General features: G+C 37.9%; 1 non-coding gene and 1 pseudogene across 1 annotated transcript; both read right to left on the reverse strand.

The window, feature by feature from the left end:
- Positions 1-2,020: 2,020 nt before the first annotated feature.
- Positions 2,021-15,320, reverse strand: part of LOC118922703 (wings apart-like protein homolog) — a 61,741-nt pseudogene continuing 48,441 nt past the window's right edge.
- Positions 4,331-4,521, reverse strand: LOC118922777 (U2 spliceosomal RNA). Its single transcript, XR_005028880.1, has one exon. It is a non-coding gene; the product is annotated as a U2 spliceosomal RNA (small nuclear RNA).

Consider the following 15,320-nt stretch of genomic DNA (forward strand, 5'->3'; position numbering starts at 1 on the left):
CAATATTCTCAAATTCTTGATCTGGATCACTTTAACTAATGAGGCTTAAGTTTTCATTATCCTCTTTAGGCTGGTTTATACTGTTGGTTCATACTGATTTTATAATTAAGCAAATTAGCAGGTAATTTTCATAATAAATGTAGTTAAAGAATATCTCCTCATGCTGTATTTGTGCAATTAAAAAATTCTAAAATTTAAATGCAGGATTTACATTTATTTGTTGTCCAGTTTTTTTTGATGTTGGTTCAAGACAGCAAGATAATTTTGAATATTGAGCCCATCATATCACATCAAGGCTTTATTTAGATTTCTGTGAGAAATGTGTTCTCATTTAGATAAAAACAATTGCAAACTGTTGTATGAGACAGAAGTTTGGTTGAAGCCCTGTGGCATATGCAAAAGTCCTTCCTCTAGGTGGATATTTTGCCATTAGTCAACACTGTTTACTTTATGTGAGTCTGCTAGCCATGAATCCATGGAACTCTACTGTCATGCAGCCAAGATTTTAGTGTTTTAGTTACATGCACCAAAAAACTCACATTTTCATAGCAAAGATGTCTAAAATCAAGGTATATGATATAGATGGCATTCCCCAGTATAATACTCCATTCTTAAATATTAGAAGATTTTTTCTGATTTCTTGTCTATTACTTTTATTTATGTTTAAGTCATTTTGTCATTTATTCCCTGCCCCATCCCCACCCCCTGCCGCCAGCTACTGCTTTATCCACTCTCTTTACTCTGTTCTGTTTTCAGTTTGAGGCACTCTGAATGAACACAGAGCTGCAGATTTGCTGAAACATAGATATACACCCAAGGAAATGATTACCTATTGATTATTGGTCTGAGAATTAAGAACTATGTGTCTGCAGCACCAAGCTTGAATGGTTCTTAACATGTGAATGTTTGCTTTCTAAAGAAACCAAAAGAAAGTATTAATTTCATCTTCAAGGTATTGATCTATAGAAATGGAGGAGTTGTTTGATTTAATTTTCTCCCACCCAAATGTAACTGTGGGATTCTAGCTTATGGGTGAAATAATAAGAAAAGATCAGAGGCAAAGACGTGGCAGGATGCTAGAAATTCTAAATGGTTTTAATAAAAATCTTCTGATCTGTCACATCAAGTGCTGTGAACCATTTCCAGACAGGAGAAAAAAAAGGTGAGTGAAAGACAAACACTGAGGGGTATTGCTTAATAATTGAGGATGAATTTGGCAAATGGCAGCTCCATTCTCTGCCCCCAAGCAGGGGGAGGATAAAGTGAACTTTCCTCTGGAGAGAAGAGAAAGTAGCTCTTTTACACCTTGATAGATGCCAGTGGATCTGGGTATGTTCTCTGCCTTTGTCTGATATTTCAGCTCTATGTTTCTGAAATAGAACCTGTCTAGGATGTACTGGCAGAAATTCCTTTTTATGCTTTGAATAACAATCCTGAAAAAAGCTTACAGTTGTATGATAACCAGTTCTGAATCACTATATTAGAATTTTTACATGATCACTTGCAATGAGTTGTCAATATAAGAGAAATTAAGGTAATGTATAAAGATGTGACACCAGGTAGGTTACACAGAACTCTTTTGGATGGCAAGAGGCTAGTTATATAATTACAACATTTCTGAGTTGGAGAAGACCTTCAGATAGATTGCTTAGTCCAACCCCCTTATTTTTGGATGATTAGGATAACATTAAATCTCTTTGTGCCAAGATAAAATAATTAATAAATTGTGTTCATTATTTCCATGATGATGAAAACAATAAAAGTGAACATTAATGGAGTGCCAGGTACTGTTATAAACACTTTGCATATGTTATCACATTTAATCCTTACAATCAGCATAGGAGATGAGTACAATTTTTTTTTAATTCACAAGATTATTGAAAGCTTTATTTACAATTGGAATCATTCAATGAAAAAGCAAAAGCAAATGAGCCTGAAAAAGGAACTAACCTGTTATCTAGAATGTCCTCAGAACATCGGTACCTCAGTAGCTAGGCTGCCTCTGTACCTGGGGGGCATGACAACAGTGGCTCAACATACACAGCAGTTGCACTAACAGCAGCACAAATATTCCCCTTAAAACTTGCCCAGAAAAAAGCCAGACAACAAGGGGAGAGTATAAACTCTGCCAAAGTGAGTGTTTTTAAGTACTGCATGAAATTGTTAACAGCCTGAACCTTTTCCCTCACTGTTGATAGTTACAGATATAGTAACTGTCATTTAGCAAATGCAGAAAGTATGATGAAGAAATCAGGTGGCCTTAAAAATCCAAACATGAATGGTACTGATGAACTTTCCTGGTCTATCTTCAAGGTCGTCTTTCATGACTTTTCTTTGTGTAAGAATAGCTCCAGCATTACCGAGCACCTGAAGCAAAGGTAAAGCAGCTAGCAGTGTTCCAAGCATTCAGTCACTCTAGAGATAGATTTCTGGCTTGTGGTTCCAACCGCACTAGTAAGATTCATGAAGCTCAGGAATTTTTTGAGCATCTCTGTCATTATTGAAAAGTCCCCTTCTGGCAGTGACTCCCACACGGCAGTCACATTGATTGGACTCTCCTGGCAGAGATACCCGAGAAGCAGCGCTGTGTACAAGGCCGCGATGCAGTCCTCCATGTGTTTGCCAGCATGCTGAAGAACTTTATTGAGGTCAAGTTCTTCATCCTCCTCCTCCTTCTGTTTCTCTTCTGTACCATCGGGCTTTTCAGTTGATACCTACTGTACCTCTCCACTTGTTTCTTGCCACTCTCTACTCTTATCCTGCTGAATGGTGGGAGCGTCTGATCAATTCATCTGTTTTACTTTCTGCCAACTGGGCTGCTCGCTCTCGCTCAAGGAGTAGCTGCACTCAAGCCTGAGCAGCATGAGCTTGTCCATCTGTCCTTAAACTATCATCTCCTTCTCTGCTACAGAAGGAAGAATCAAAAGAACATGACAGTGTCGATTCTGACACTATACTCCACTAGATTTATCAGTAGACCTAAGCCCAGCACTCGAATATCAAATCTCAACTCCTGAGGCAGGTATTTTGGAACCTGAGGCACACAGTTCATAGCTGTGCCAATCAGGCCATCCTGTTCTCCTGTTTTGGTGCTGCCCCACTCATTATCATTAGTCAAATTGAGCAGCACCCCAATGATGGCCCTCATGCAGTCTTCCACTGCTTTGCCCACGTGGCTGGTTACATTCTGGTGAGGCAGAGGCTTACTGTCAGGTAAACGTATACTGTTCTCAGCATGGTATATTGCTGAATCAATTCTTCACAATGTTGTAATCTTTAGCTGATGAAACAATGAGTTGTGAATCTTTATATACTATCAAATAGCTTTGATTCTCTGGATTATGCACTGTTATACTTCCTAAAACTCATAAACATCTCTCTGCTCCCCATAATGAGGCTACTAGTTTCTCTTCATCCTCATGTCTACTTAAATGATCCACACATTCTTTCACTTTATCTACAATATGATCCAGACCACCCGAAAGCTGGAATTCTTCTTTAAACCAGTCTCCTGCTCTTTTAGAAGTAAAGGATAGGAATGTCTCCATAGCTAAATGTCCCGTCGTCGTATTTTCTAGATCAAGATGCTTATTGTGTACAGTTTCACAGAGCCTTCGAATTTTTTCTTTGATTTTGTCCTTTTCATTCAGTAGCTTAGCTGAAGAAGCATCTTGTTCCAGTTCTAGAAGTCGAATCACTAGATCTACGCTAGTTCTATCAAGATCCATGTTCAAACAATCTCTACTCAATATGTACATAAGGGCAGCTGTACAAAGGGACAGATTCTGATGGTGCTGAGAATCATACAAAGTTTTAAAGACCATTGCTACCATTCCATGTGCTCTCAGGTGCATTTGAAAAGTGGGCATGACGCATTTAATAGCCAAGCTAATAACACTAAGGCAACGTGTGTTCAGAGGCTGAGTGCTCTTTAAGCCACTTAACAAGTACTCAATGTCATCAGTGAACTCTTGATTTTCACTGGATTCCACCACATCATTGAAGTGCTTTACATGCTGAGCAACAGTATATAGTTCTTTGTCTTCTTTTCTGTATTTCAGTGCAGTAACTATATCCTGGTAGGGCTGAGTAGGTATTGTCACAGTTTTTATCACTTTGGGTGGTGGTACAGGAGCCTTAAAAACTCCATCATCTTTTTGATTTGGTTCCTTTGAAGACAGCCTCACTGGGACACTTGGAGGTTTTACTACTGGCGGCTCAGGTAGTTCTTCTGAGTCTGGATGGTTCCAATGTCTGGCATTATATACAGCTTTTGTAGGAGACTTTTGTTACCTGTATTCAATGTTCCAATATTCAATCACGGTGAAAGAAGGGGTGCACCTTTCCTGGAAGTACTGCACTACCAGGCCAATGCATGAAGTGGACAGAGCAAGCTCCTACTCCAACTTCCTGCTCCAAAAATTCATTTAATATATTGTCCTCAGATAGAGAACGTAACAGATATTAAACTGATAAGAACAGATACTATACGTGATCTTAGCCAAAAGGCCGAGAAGAGATGAATACAGTTTTTATGTCCCAATTTTCTGATGGATAAGCATGCAGAGGTAATTTGCTTAAGAGATGTGGCAGAGCCTTGGATTTGAACCCAAAAACTCCAGTTCCTTAGCCTACAACACTTAACTGCAATGCTGTCTTACCTGTCAGGATTGTAGAAAGATAAAAGTAACTACAAATTTGAAGTATAAACTATTTGCTGGGGGTTAGTTAATCAGTGTAATAAGTAATCAAGGATGCTATATTGGTGGCAGTTCTGGACTGGTAGCATAAAAATGGTGAATTTGTCAAATTTAAGTTCTGTCCCCAACAAGCTTGGAGTTGTATGATAATTTGTCTGGTCTTTGTCCCAAGTTCCTGGCATGGAGCTTTTCAAGCCCTTGGAACTTCCCAAGTGATGAAAGTATCCTCGTTATTCATGAGCCCCTTGGATCCCTTCTGAGTTTAGGGAGTCATGGTAGGCTCCTAGGTAGCTTCAGAAAGACCAGTCATTTAACTGGAGGGTTAAAACTGAGCCAGCCTGACCTCTGTGGAGGGACATGTGGTCAATGATGTAATCAGTCATGCTTATGTAATGGAACCGCAACAGAAACTCTGGACGTCAAAGCTTAGTAACTCCTGGCTGGTGAACACATTGATGTGTTAGGAGGAGGATGTTCCTCGATTCCACGAAGACAGGGTGCAGAGGCTCCATGTTTGGGACCCTCCCAGGCCTTGCCATGTGTGTCTCTTTGTTCGGTTGTTCCTGAGTTATATCATTTATAGTAAAACTGTAATCATAAGTATAGTGTTTTCCTAAGTTCTGTGAGTCAGTCTAGTGAATTATCAAACTTTAGGGGGCTTGTAAGAATGCCCCAGATTTGTAGCTGGTTGGTCTGAAGTAAGGGTATTCTTGTAGACCAGATGCTTTAACCTGTGGGCTCTGTACTAACTCCAACTGGTTCATATCACGGTTGAATTGAAGTACACCAGCGGAGGTGAATAAAGACAAATTAATTACTTCCTTGCATTTGGTAATAAATCTAAGACTTTATTTCATTAAGTACTGCAGTTAGGGTTGTAGAGAGATGCAGAAGATGACTTTGATCTTGAGTTCTTCCTGAAGGATGTATGTGTGTGTATAAGTGCACTGTGTAAGTGTGTATAAAAAAATGGAACATTTTGAACTATATAAGTCATTATAAGCTTTGATTAGAGAGAAAAATACTACCAAGAAACAAAAGCTGGAACAGTTTAATTGGCTTAGAATCTCTCTTTTCATTGCAAATTTATAAACCCTTTGGTAGGAAGGAGCTTATGATGTCACTGAATTTACTCCTTTTACTTTACTTATGAGGACATTGAAATCCTTCAATTCAGATTTGATAACTTATCTAAGGTCACACATCTAATCAGGATAGAATTGGGACTGAATTCCAAACAGCTCTAAGGCTTTATATGCTTTAGTCTACAGTTCTATTCATTGAAGAAGAGGTTGTGCATATATATTAAACATTTATATATTTGTACTCTTTATGTGAATTCGCAAATAATATATACATGCATCTATATTGGAAATTTCAACAACACAAATACCTAGAATAACTGTCAAAGTTCCTTTTCTCCCACACTAACCAGAGTTCCATCCTGGAGCATGCCATTTTTGCAGTTTGGTATATATTCTTCCAAACATTTCCCAGGTGTTTGCATATTCATAGTGATATATTGGTTTGGTTAAAAGTGCTTTTCCATAAATGAGTTCATAAATACATGCTCCTCTTCAACATTCTTTTCACACTTAATGATAGGTATTAGGCATATTTCTATGTTAGCATTATAGGTCTAATCCATTCTTCTAACTTCTGCATGGATTGTACATATTCAATTGTGTATAAAAAACAAAAAAGAAGAAAACAATCACATCATATGACTGAGAGCAAACCAAGGAGTTTCAGTGCTTTCCTTTTATTATTGTTGTTTCCTGTGTTGTATTTTTTCCCTGATATTCAGCTGTTTTTCTCTAAATGTCTTTCATCTCTTTCTCCTTCCTAAAAGAAATGTATTTATAAGAGTTGCCTTTTGCAGCATTTTCTAACTTTAGCTTATTTAAATACTTCATCGTGTGATTAATTGTAAATCCAAGTCTATTTCTTTTTTTTAAGGTATGATTGATATATAATCTTATGAAGGTTTCACATGGAAAAACAATGTGGTTACTACATTTACCCATATTATCAAGTTCCCACCCATACCCCAATGCAGTCACTGTCCATCAGTGCAGCAAGATGCCACAGATCCACTGTGTGCCTTCTCTGTGCTACACTGTTCTCCCTGTGATCCCCCACCCATGTGTACTAAACATAATACCCCTCAGTCCCCTTCTCCCTCCCTCCCCACCTGCCTTCCCACACCCCTCCCCTTTGGTAACCACTAGTTCATTCTTGGAGTCTCTGAGTCTGCTGCTATTTTGTTCCTTCACTTTTGCTTCGTTGTTATACTCCACAAATGAGGGAAATCATTTGGCACTTGTCTTTCTCCACATGGCTTATTTCACTGAGCATAATGTCCTCCAGCTCCATCCATGTTGTTGCAAATGGTAGGATTTGTTTTCTTCTTATGGCTGAATAATATTCCATAGTGTATATGTACCACCTCTGCTTTATCCATTCATCTACTGATGGACAATTAGGTTGCTTCCATCTTGGCTATTGTAAAAAGTGCTGCAATATACATATGGGTGCATATGTCTTTTTGATTCTGAGAAGTTGTATTCTTTGGGTAAATTCCAAGGAGTGGGATTTCTGGGTCAATGGTATTTCTATTTTTAGTTTTTTGAGGAACCTCCATATTGCTTTTTTCCACAATGGTTGAACTAGCTTACATTCCCACCAGCAGTGTACGAATGTTCCCCTTTCTCCACATCCTCGCCTGCATTTGTTGTTCTTAGTCTTTTCGATGCTGGCCATCTTTACTGGTGTGAGGTGATATCTCATTGTGGTTTTAGTTTGCATTTCCCTGATGATTAGTGATGTGGAGCATCTTTTCATGTGTCTGTTGGCCATCTGAATTTCTTTGGAGAGCTGTCTCTTCATATCCTCTGCCCATTTGTCAATCAGGTTATTTGCTTTTTGGGTGTTAAGATGTGTAAGTTCTTTATACATTTTGGATGTTAACCCCTTGTTGAATATGTCATTTACAAATATATTCTCCAATACTGTAGGATGCCTTTTTGTTCTGTTGATGGTGTCCTTTGCCATACAGAAACTTTTCAGTTTGATTTAGTCCCATTACTTCATTTTTGCTTTTGTTTCCCTTGCTTGAGGAGATGTGTTCAGGAAGAAGTTGCTCATGCTTATATTCAGGAGATGTTTGCCTATGTTGTCTTCTAAGAGTTTTATGGTTTCATGACTTACATTCAAGTCTTTAATCCATTTCAAGTTTACTTTTGTACATGGGGTTAAACAATAATCCAGTTTCATTCTCTTGCATGTAGCTGTCCAGTTTTGCCAACACCAGCTGTTGAAGAGGCTGTCTTTTCCCCATTGTATGTCCATGAATCATTTATCATATATTAATTGACCATATATGATTGGGTTTATATCAGGGCTCTCTATAGTCTGTTCCATTGGTCTATGGGTCTGTTCTTGTGCCAGTACCAAATTGTCTTGATTACTGTGGCTTTGCAATAGAGCTTAAAGTTGGGAGTGTAATTCCCCCTGCTTTATTCTTCCTTCTCAGGATTGCTTTGGCTATTTGAGGTCTTTTATGGTTCCATATGAATTTTAGAACCCTCTTCTCTAGTTTGTTGAAGAATGCTGTTGGTATTTTGATAGGAATTGCATTGTATCTATAGATTTTGCTTTAGGCAGGATGGCCATTTTGACAATATTAATTCTTCCTATCCATGAGCATGGGTTGTGTTTCCATTTATTGGTATCCTCTTTAATTTCTCTCATGAGTGTCTTATAGTTTTCAGAGTATAGGTCTTTCACTTCCTTGGTTAGGTTTATTCCTAGGTCTTTTATTCTTTTTGATGCAATTGTGAATGGAATTGTTTTCCTGATTTCTCTCTCTGCTAGTTCATCATTAGTGTATAGGAATGCCACAGATTTCTGTGTATTAATTTTGTATCCTGCAACTTTGCTGAAATCAGATATTAGATCTAGTAGTTTTGGGGTGGATTCTTTAGGGTTTCTTATGTACAATATCATGTTACCTGCAAACAGGGACAGTTTAACTTCTTCCTTGTCAATCTGGATGCCTTTTATTTCTTTGTGTTGTCTGATTGCCATAGCTAAGACCTCCGGTACTATGTTGAATAGAAGTGGGGAAAGTCAGCATCCTTGTCTTGTTCCCGATCTTAAAGGAAAAGCTTTCAGCTTCTCTCTGTTAAGTATGATGTTGGCTGTGGGTTTGCCGTTTATAGCCTTTATTATGTTGAGGTACTTGCCCTTTATACCCATTTTGTTGAGAGTTTTTATTATGAATGGATGTTGAATTTTGTCGAATGCTTTTTTAGCATCTATGGAGATGATCATGTGGTTTTTGTCCTTCTTTTCATTGATGTTGTGGATGATGTTGATGGATTTTCGAATGTTGTAGCATCCTTGCATCCCTGGAATAAATCCTACTTGATCATGATGGATGGCCTTTGTGATGTATTTTTGGATTTGGTTTGCTAATATTCTGTTGATTATTTTTGCATGTATGTTCATCAAGGATATTGGTATGTAATTTTCCTCTTTTGTGGTGTCTTTGCCTGGTTTTGGTATTAGTGTGATGCTAGGCTCATAGAATGAGTTTGGGTGCATTCCTTCCTCTTCTACTTTTTGGAAAACTTTATGGAGGATGAGTATTAGGTCTTCACTAAATGTTTGATAAAATTCAGCAGTGAAAACATCTGTTTCAGGGGTTTTGTTCTTAGGTAGTGTTTTGAATACCAATTCAATTTCCTTGCTGGTATTTGGTCTGTTCAGATTTTCTGTTTCTTCCTTGATCAGCCTTGGAAGGTTGTATTTTTCTAGAAGGTGGTCCATTTCTTCTAGATTATACAGTTTGTTAGCATATAATTTTTCATAATATTTGCTAATAATTCTTTGTATTTCTGTGGTGTCTGTAGTGATTTTTCCTTTCTCATTTCTGATTCTGTTTATGTGTGTAGACTCTCTTTTTTTCTTGATAAGTCTGGCTAGGGGTTTATATATTTTGTTTATTTTATTGAAGAAACAGCTCTTGCTTTCATTGATTCTTTCTATTGTTTTATTCTTCTTGATTTTATTTATTTCTGCTCTAATCTTTATTATGTCCCTCCTTCTACTGACTTTGGGCCTCATTTGTTCTTCTTTTTCTAGTTTTGTTAATTGTAAGTTTAAACTGTTCTTTTGGGATTGTTCTTCTTTCCTGAGGTAGGCCTGTATTGCAATATACTTTCCTATCAGCACGGCCTTTGCTGCATCCCACAGGTTTTGCGATGTTGAATCATTGTTGTCATTTGTCTCTATATATTGCTTGATCTCTGTTTTTATTTGCTCATTGATCCATTGGTTATTTACAAGCATGTTGTGAAGCCTCAATGTGTTTGTGGGCTTTTTTGTTTTCTTTGTATAATTTATTTCTAGTTTCATACCTTTGTGGTCTGAGAAACAGGTTGGTACAATTTCAGTGTTTCTGAATTTACTGAGGCTTTTTTTGTGGCCTAGTTTATGATCTATTCTTAAAAATGTTCAATGTGCACTTGAGAAGGATGTGTATCCTGCTGCTTTTGGGTGTAGAGTTCTGTAGATGTCTGTTAGGGCCATCTGTTCTAATATATTGTTCAGTGCCTCTGTATCCTTACTTATTTTCTGTCTGGTAGATCTGTCTTTCAGAGTGAGTGGAGTGTTGAAGTCTCCTAGAATGAATGCATCATAGTCTATTTCCCCTTTTAATTCAGTTAGTATTTGTTTTACATATGTAGGTGATCCTGTGTTCAGAACATAGAGATATTTATAATGGTTATATCTTCTTGTTGGATTGACCCCTTTATCATTATGTAATGTCCTTCTTTGTCTCTTGTGACTTTCTTTGTTTTGAAGTCTATTTTGTCTGATACAAGTACTGCAACTCCTGCTTTTTTCTCCCTATTAGTTGCATGAAATATGTTTTTCCATCCCTTCACTTTTAGTCTGTGTATGTCTTTGGGTTTAAAGTGAGTCTCTTCTAGGCAGTGTATAGATGGGTCTTGTTTTTTATCCATTCAGTGAGTCTATGTCTTTTGACTGACACATTCAGTCCATTTACATTTAGGGTGATTATCGATAAGTATGCACTTATTGCCATTGCAGGCTTTAGGTTCGTGGTTACTGAAGGTTCAAGGTTAACTTCCTTAGTATCTAGGAGTCTAACTTAACTCACTTAATATGCTATTACAAACACAATCTGAAGGTTCTTTTCTTTTTCTCCTCATTTTTTTCCTTCTCCATTCTTTATATATTAAGTATCATATTCTGTACTCTTTGTCTATCCCTTGGTTGACTTTGGGGATAGTTAATTTAATTTTGCATTTGCTTAGTAATTAGCTGTTCTACTTTCTTTACTGTGGTTTTATTACCTCTGGTGACAGCTATTTAACCTTGGGAACACTTCCATCTATAGCAGTCCCTCCAAAATACACTGTAGTGGTAGTTTCTGGGAGGTAATTTCTCTCAGCTTTGGCTTATCTGGGAATTGTTTAATCCCTCCTTCAAATTTAAATGATAATCTTCCCAGATAAAGTAATCTTGGTTCTGGGCCCTTCTGCTTCATTGCATTAAATACATAATGCCACTTCCTTTTGGGCTATAATGTTTCTGCTGAGAAGTCTGATGTTAGCCTGATGGGTTTTCCTTTGTATGTGATCTTATTTTCTCTCTCTGGCTGCTTTTAATGGTCTGACCTTATCCTTGGTTTTTGCCATTTTAATCACTATATGTCTTGGTGTTGTCTTTCTTGGGTCACTTGTGTTGGGAGATCTGTGCACCTCCATGGCCTGAGACACTATCTCCTTTCCCAGATTGGGGAAGTTTACAGCAACTACCTCCTCAAAGACACTTTCTATCCCTTTCTCTCTCTTCTTCTTCTGGTACCCCTATGATGTGAATATTGTTCTGTTTGGATTGGTCACACAGTTCTCTCAATACTCTTTCATTCTTAGAGATCCTTTTTTCTCTCTGGGCCTCAGTTTCTTTGAATTCCTCTTCTCTAATTTCTGTTTCATTTATCGTCTCCTCCACTGTATCTAATCTGCTTTTAATACATCTTCATTGTGCTCTTCCACGATTGGATCTTCAACCAGAATTCATTCCTGAGTTCTTGAATATTTTTCTGTACCTCCATGAGCATGTTAATTATTTTTCTTTTGAGCTCCCTTTCAGGAAGATTCATGAAGTCAATGTCATCTTTCTCAGGAGCTGTATTAATAATTTTGCTTTGGGCCAGGTTCCTTTGGCTTTTCATATTTGTATATGGCACCCTCTAATGTCCAGAAGCTCTACTCTCTGGAGCTGCTGAGCCCCTGAAGCAATATGGGGGATTGCAGGGGAGTGATATTTGTGCCTGGTGGGAGGAAAGACCTGTTCCCTGCTTCCCGGCTGCTATGCCTGTCTCCACTGCCTGAGACTGTGGGCCGAGCACACAAGTATAAGCCTCTATGCTGTGTGTTTGTAGTTGCTGTAGACCAATCTTTCCTCTGGCTGGCCTAATGCCAGGGTAGGGTTTGCCAGTTTGTGAGCCAGGTAGGACTGGCTGGGAGAAAGGTGCAGTAGGCTGCGTATCACAAGGGGGTCCTTGGAGCTGTGTAGCCAGCCAGGGAGCTGGAGCACCTGAAGATTGTGAAAGCTCCCAACCTGCTGGGCAGAGTGCTCCTGAACAATTTTGTCTACCTGTCCTTTCTCCTGAGCAGTATGCTCTGTGCAATCCTTGCCCCTTTAGCAGCCCTCTTGCTAAGGGCTTCCTTGTTAGGAAGTCTCTCAGACTGCCCGCCTTTCTTCTTTCCCAGAGCAGCCGGATATGGATTTCTGTTTTCCACAAGTGGCTGGAATCTCAGTCTCTCCAGGAATTCTGCCTGTCTTAGCTTTCCAACCCCCTTATCATGAGAGTATCATGAAAGCACCATGAAATGTAGGATTGTGCTCTCAGAGCAGATCTCCAGAGTTAGGTATTCAGCAGTCCCAGGCCTCCACTCCCTCCCTGCTCTGTTTCTCTTCCTCCCGCCTGTGAGCTGGGGTGGGGGAAGGGCTTGGGTCCCACCAGGCCACAGCTTTGGTACGTTACCCTGTTTCGTGAGATCTGCTCTTTTCTCCAGATGTATGCAGTCTGGCGGAGTCCTCTTTCCTGTTGCTTTTTCAGGATTAGTTGTATTAATTATATCTTCATATTATATGTGGTTTTAGGAGGAAGCCTCTGTCTCATCTCTCACGCTGCCATCTTTAATCCTTCGGCTCCAAGTCTATTTCTTTAGGTACTCTGATGAGAGGGCTATTTAGTTTAACTTTCTAAACTTCAGTTTTCTGAAATAAAATTGGATAATGATACCTACTTTAAGATGGTTGTGAGGATTAAATGGGCATGTAAGAGTTTAGCACCAAAATATTCTCTCTGTATACTCATACATGGTAGATATGATTGGGAGTTTGGAGTCATTTATTATGTAGGAAATCTCATGGCTCTGTGCAAACAGATATTCTATCATCAGATCTGATTCCAAGTTGAAAAGCCATTCTACATGTGCATTCAAGAAATGGTTTTGAGTATGTACTTTGAGGCAGGCATCATTTCAATTAGGAGAGTGAACAAAGCATTTGGTACTTTAATGGAGCTTATATAGATAAAGAACAAACATAGAAATGAGATACATGAGTAAAATTTAATTATGGTAGATGATGATGAATGCTAAAGAGGAAATAAGGGGGATAGACAATGTTGGAGTGCATTTGCAATTTTAGATACCATGGCAGGGAAATCTTCTCTAAGAAGGTAACATTTGAGCAAAGATCTAAAAGAGATAGTGGTGAAAGCCATTAGGATATTTGGTGAATAATTCCTACAAAGCTCTGAGGTGAGAGTAAAGTTGGTGTGTTCAGGGAACAGCCAGTAGTCCACTGTAAGTAAGATAAGGCTGAGATCAGAGATACAGATGGGGCCAGGTTTTACAGAATGGTGCAGACCATTGTGCATTATTCTATGCAGGCCATGGTAGAGGTCAGGACTTAGTGATGAGCAAGGAGCTGATGCTCCAATGCAGACCATCTGGGTGAATGGTATACTTCTGTACCTGTGCTATTCCCTCACCTACACTGGTTAAGGGAATTACGATCAGCAAGGGCATGGGAACTTAAAGATCTTCCCAGGAATCCCAGCTCCCTTGCATTTTTACCTTGTGACCTTGGGGAAGCTGATTGCTTTCCATACCCTCCATCCAGTGTTCTTGTCTGTAAAATTTGTACTAGCATTGTGATGAAATTAAATGGGAAAATGCCTGTCTTAAAGTAAATATTCAATAAATGACATTATTATCATTAGGGGTATTTAAAATATGAAGGAAAGTTTATTATTTATACTAGAATGTATTGTTTTGAATTTTTTAACATCTGGTTAATTTGATTATTGAGAAACAATGTTTCATTTTCCTTTTCATATATCAAATGAGTGTATCAAGAATAGAGAAAATAAAATACAGCTCATTGATATTTATTTATTCACTAGCCAGACAATGAGAAAACACTTAACTTATAATATGTTGAATTGTACTCTATAGTTAATGGAAGAGAAAAAAACAGGAGAAGACAATCTTTCCTTTAAAGTGCTCACAATTGGAGTGAAACAATGATCTGAAATAATTGCTAAAGTGTACAGTGATAGGACTGGACTGGATCTGTACCTCAAAATCTGTGTGATGATAAGTAGATATTATTTCAAAAGGATTTGGCAGCCAAGCCAATTGAGAGCTTGCTTGGCCTTTTGCCATGTATGTATAATGTAATCACACAATACATTATTGCCCTTTTTACTTTAAACAATCAAATTTCTATAAAGATATGAAATACAGTCTTTTATAATTATGCACAGTTACCACTTCTGCAAAGTTGGGCTTTCATCTGGGATCATTTTTTTCAGCTTGGAGAGCTCCCCTTAGTAATTTTTGAGGTGTGGGTCTGTTGGTGATGAATTCTCTAAGTTTTAGTTTGTCTGAAAAATATATTTCATCTTAATTGATATTGCATATAGGATTCAAGATTGACTTTGTGTGTGTGTCAGCATTTAAAAAATGTCATCAAACTTTCATTGTTTAGGATAAGAAGTTTTTGTTACTCTCAAATTACTATTGATTCTCTCAAATATATGTATTTTTTGTTTACTCTGGTTGTTTTTAAGATACTCATTTTGTTTTTTATTTTCAGGAGGTTGATTGTGATATCCCTGGTATAGTATCCTTTACATTTATTCTGATTGATAGTTGCTAAGCATTGTGAATCTTTGGACTGATGATTTTCATTAATTTTGAAATATTTTTGAACATTACTTTTGATACTTCTTTTATCCCAGGCTGTATTCTTGAATTTCAATTCCATGAATGTTATGGTCTCACAAGTTTCTGGTGTTTGGTGTCATTTGATTTTAGTTATTTTATCTCCTTTTTCTTCAGATTGGGTAATTCTATCTGTCCACAAGTTCATTGATCCTTTATTCTACTAAGCCCAGTGTGTTTTTCAGCTCATCCAATAAATTCTTTATTTCAACTTAAAAATTTTTAATTTCTAGGATTTTTACTTTCTTTCTCAAAGCTTCCATTTTCTTTGCTAAAATCC

Source organism: Manis pentadactyla, chromosome 6 (assembly GCF_030020395.1).
Source record: "Manis pentadactyla isolate mManPen7 chromosome 6, mManPen7.hap1, whole genome shotgun sequence".
Taxonomy (NCBI): Eukaryota; Metazoa; Chordata; class Mammalia; order Pholidota; family Manidae; genus Manis; species Manis pentadactyla.